Raw genomic sequence first — 4,995 nt, forward strand, 5'->3', positions numbered from 1 at the left:
AGGGTGGTTGGGGACATAGATGTCTTGGCACATAGTAAGTGCTTAACAAATATCACAGTTATTGTAATCATAATTTATTGTAGGTATACTTACTAGCACTTACTAGTAAGTAGCAATTACTATGTGTCAAGCACTGTTCTAAGCACTGGGTGGACACAAGCTAATTAGGTTGGACAATGTTCCTGCCTCAGATGGGGCTCACAGTCTTCATCCCCCTTTTACAGATAAGGTAACCAAGGCCCAGAAAAGTGAATGCAGTGACTTGCCCAAGGTCACACAGCAGACAACTGATAGATCCGGGATTAGAACCCGGGTCCTTCTGTCTCCCAAACCAGTGGTCTATCCACTAAGCTGTGCTGCTTGAACTAAAGGGATCAATGAAGAGAAGCAACATGGCCTATTGGCTAGAGCCCAGGTCTGGGAGTTAGAAGGATCTGGATTCTAATTCGGTCTCCACCATTTGTCTGTGTGCTACTTTGGACAAGTCACTCAGCTTCTCTGCACCTTAGTTCCCTTATCTGAGCTGGTGTGGATACTACCAAATTAGGTTGGACACAGCCCCTCTCCCACTGGAACTCACAGTCTCAATCTCCATTTTACAGATGAAGTTCCTGAGAAGTGAAGTGACTTGCCCAAGGTCTCACAGCAGACCAGTAGCAATGGGGGATTAAGACTGTGAGCCCCATGTGGGACATAGATCAGCTTGTATCTACCCCAGTGCTATGTACAGTGTCTTATAATGTGTGTCTACCAACTCTGTTCACTCATTCATTCATGCAATCAATTGTATTTATTGAGCGCTTCTGTGTGCAGAGCACCTTACTAAGCACCACAAAAGTATTGCTTTATTGTATTCTCCCAAGAACCTAGAACGATGCTTTACACGCAGTAAGCTCTCATTAAATGTGATTGATTGATTGACAAATACCTTTAAAAAAGTGTTCTTTCAGTAATGGAATCTGCCACCAACAGTGACGGATGAACCTTAGACCTGAGACTTTTTTTAATGGTATTTATTAAGTGCTTACTATGTGCCAGGCACTGTTCTAAGTGCTGGGGTAGATATGAGGTGTGAGATACGATATGCCTCTCTATCACCCCCCCTTCACCTCCCCTCAGCTAAGCCCCCTTTTCCCTCCCTTTCCCTCTACTCCTCCCCCTCTCCCTTCCCCTCCCCTCAGCACTATGCTCGTCCACTCATTTGTATATATTTTTATTACCCTATTTATTTTGTTAATGAGATGCCCATCACCTTGATTCTATTTATTACTATTGTTTTAATGAGATGTACATCCCCTTGATTCTATTTATTGCTATTGTTTTTGTCTGTCTGTCTCCCCCGATTAGACTGTAAACCTGTCAGTGGGCAGGGACTGTCTCTGTTGCCGATTTGTACATTCCAAGCGCTTAGTCCAGTGCTCTGCACATAGTAAACGCTCAATAAATACTATTGAATGAATGAATGAATACGAGGTAATCAGGTTGGACCCAATCCACGCCCCACCCAGGGATCGGAGAGTTAATCCCGATAACCGAGGTACAGATAATTTCAGTGACTGGCCCAAGGTCACAGAGCAGGCAAGTGCTTCAGGCCCGAGAACTCGGGCGGCGGGAGGGAGAGATTCATTATTGCTGTAGTAGTTTCCGCAGCACCACTCACACTCTCGTCCCTGCCAGTTCTACTCCCAGAGGAGCTCAGATTACAGAACATAATAATAATAATAATAATGGTATTTGTTAAGTTTTTACTATGTGCCAAGAACTATTCTAAGCGCTGGGCACTGTTCTAAGCACTAAATATCTAGGGCCGTATGGAAACTACCATGGCATAAGCCTCAGCAGGCAGAACGGATAGTAGAACCCAAGTCTGGGCTCTTTCCACTGGACTAACAACAGATCTACTGCCAGTTTAAACTATTAAGCAGTGGAGTGATGAACTACCATAATGTTAAAAGTAAGCTGGATGGTCAAGATAAATCAATCAGTGGCATTTATTGAGCGTTTACTATGTGCAGAGCACGGTACTAAGCACTTGGAAGAGTAATAATAATAATTATAGTATTTGTTAAGCACTTTATGTGGGACAGGCACTGTTCTAAGCAATGGGGAAGCAGCGTGGTTTAGTGGAAAGAGCAAAGGCTTGGGAGTCAGAGGTCATAGGTTCTAATTCCAGCTCTGCCCCTTGTCAGCTGTGTGACTTTGGGCAAGTCACTTCACTTCTCTGTGTTTCAGTTCCCTCATCTGTAAAATGGAGGCGGGATTAGAACCCTCGACCTTCTAACTCCCAGGCCCGTGTTCTATCCACTACCCCATGCTGAGTACAATACAACAGAGTTAGCAGACAGGTTCCCTGCCCATAACGAGCTTAGAGGGCGAGTTTACAGTCTAGAGTCTAGAAAAAGATAGGGTTCTTTCCGCACTGTGGCTTCATCCCTTGCCATGATTGGAAGTGAATGCAGAGAAGGAAATCTCTTGGTTCTCCTCCCGGCTCTCTGACTGCTCCTTCTCAGTGTCCTTCTCAGGCTTCTCCTCTGCCGCCCAACCCTATGACAGTGGGGGTGACTCAAGCCTCAGTCTGGTTCCCCTCTAGTCTCATCTATATCCATTTCTACGAAAAACATATTCACTCCCATGGCTTCAACTGCCATCTTTCCCAAATCTACCACTCCAGCTCTGTCCTCTCTCCTTCTCTGCAGCCTGGCATTTTCTCCTGCCTTCCAAACATCTCTACTTGGATGTTCCATCATTACCTCCAAGTAAACATGTCCCAAACAGGACTCCCTATCTTCCCACCCAAACCCTGTCCTCCCCCTAACTTTCCTATCACTATAGACAGCACCACTATCCTCCCTGTCTCACAAGCCCGTAACCTTGGTGTTATCCTCAACTTAGTCCTACAACCCACATATTCAATTTGTCATAAAATCCTGTCGGTTCTTCCTTCATAACTTCACTAAAAATCTTATCTTTCCTCTCCAAACAAACTGCTATTATGTTGATCTAAGCACTCATCCTATACCGCCTTGACTACTGTACTTGCATATTCACTATCCTCCCTGCCTCCTGTCTCTCCCCACTCCAGTCCATACTTCACTCTGCTGCCTGGATCATTTTTTCTGAAAATATGTACACCCTACCCACACCTGAAGAACCCCCCAGGGGCTGCCCATCCATCTCCGCATCAAACAGAAACTCCATACCATTGGCTTTTAAGTAATTGACGAGCTTGCCCCCTCACTGATCTCCTACTACAACCCAGCCCACACACTTTTCTCCTCTAGCACCAGTGTGCTCACTGTGCCTCGATCTATTTTTCATGGTATTTGTGTAAGGCACTGTGCTGGGGTACATACAAACTAATCAGATTGAACACAGTCCATGTCCCAGATGGGGCTCAGCGTCTTAATTCCCATTTTGCAGATGAGATAACTGAGGCTCAGAGAAATGAAGTGACTTGCCATGGTCACATAGGAGACGAGGATTGGAACAAAATTACAACCCAGATCCTTCTGGCTCCCAGGTCCTTGTTCTTTTCACTAGATTATGTTGCTTCTCATCTTGCTCCCAGCTCCTTTCCCCCGTTCTTCCGCTGGCCTGAAACTGCGTCTCCCTCTTTATGTGCTAGACCACCACTCTTCTCACCTTCAAAGTTTTATTAAGCTCACATCTTCTACACTGATCACTCTTTCCAGATTAACCCCTCTTTTCCCTGATCACCTCTCCTTCTGCAGTGTCTTGCTTTTGAACCTCTACCCTTTAAGCCAGAGGTCATGGGTTCAAATCCCAGCTCTGCCACTTGTCAGCTGTGTGACTGTGGGCAAGTGACTTCACTTCTCTGGGCCTCAGTTACTTCATCTGTTAAATGGGGATTAAGAATGTGTGCCTCATATGGGACAACCTGATTACCCTGTATCTCCCCCAGCGCTTAGAACAGTGCTCTGCACATAGTAGGCTCTTAACATATACCAACATTACTATTATTAAGCAGTTCATTTTCACCTCAGCCCCACAGCACCTATGGACATGTTTGTAACATAGATTTATATTCATAATAACAATTATGGTACCTGTTAAGCACTTATTATGTGCCAAGCACTGTTCTAAGCACTGGGATAGATACAAGTTAGGTTGGACACAGTTCTTAGCCCACATAAGGCTCACACTCTTAATCCCCAATATTAATGACTTCAAGCTTCTGGTGGACAGGGAACTGGTCTGCCAACTCTGTTGGACTGCACTCTTCCAAGCTCTTAGTAGAGTGCTCTGCACACAATACCTGCTCAATAAATATTCTTGAGTTATCAGTGTCATTAGCTTTCCCATGCAAACTTTAGCCCAGCACAAATTATGTATCCCAGTGCTAATTAGAGTTGAACCCTTTATGTTTTGTTTTAATTTCCCGTGAGTTTTTTTTTTTCAGAGACCCTGGCCACTGTTCCAGATTGTTTAATAAAATTTCAGACATCTGAGGGCTGCCAAGGATAACAGAAACACTGCAAAACATTGCAAACTACATAGCAATATAACATCCTGAACAGGTTCATTATACCGTGCACTGCACAGCTATCACGGTCCTGCACTAAAACTCAGAAAGTACACAATTCAATACCTTCAAATTACAAATCTATTCTTGGTTTGTGGTTCTCATTTCAAGAAGATTTTGGACCATGTCATACCTTAGAGTAAGAGAATATTTGCTAGGTCTCTCAGATATGGAATGACCACAAATATCTATTGAAAGTATCAGACACAGCAATGCGTAGTGGATAGAACACAGGCTTGGGAGTAAGAAGGACCTGGGTTCTAATCCCGGCTTCTCCACTTGTCTGCTGTGTGACCTTGGGCAAGTCACTTGACAGCTCTGTGCCTCAGTTTCCTCTTCTGAAAATGGGGATTGAGACTGTGAGCCCTATGTGGGAAAGGGACTGTGTCCAACCTGATTGGCTTGTATCCATCCCAGCATTTAGTACAGTGTCTGGCACATAGTACGCACTG

This window comes from Ornithorhynchus anatinus, chromosome 8 (assembly GCF_004115215.2).
Source record: "Ornithorhynchus anatinus isolate Pmale09 chromosome 8, mOrnAna1.pri.v4, whole genome shotgun sequence".
NCBI classification, from domain to species: domain Eukaryota; kingdom Metazoa; phylum Chordata; class Mammalia; order Monotremata; family Ornithorhynchidae; genus Ornithorhynchus; species Ornithorhynchus anatinus.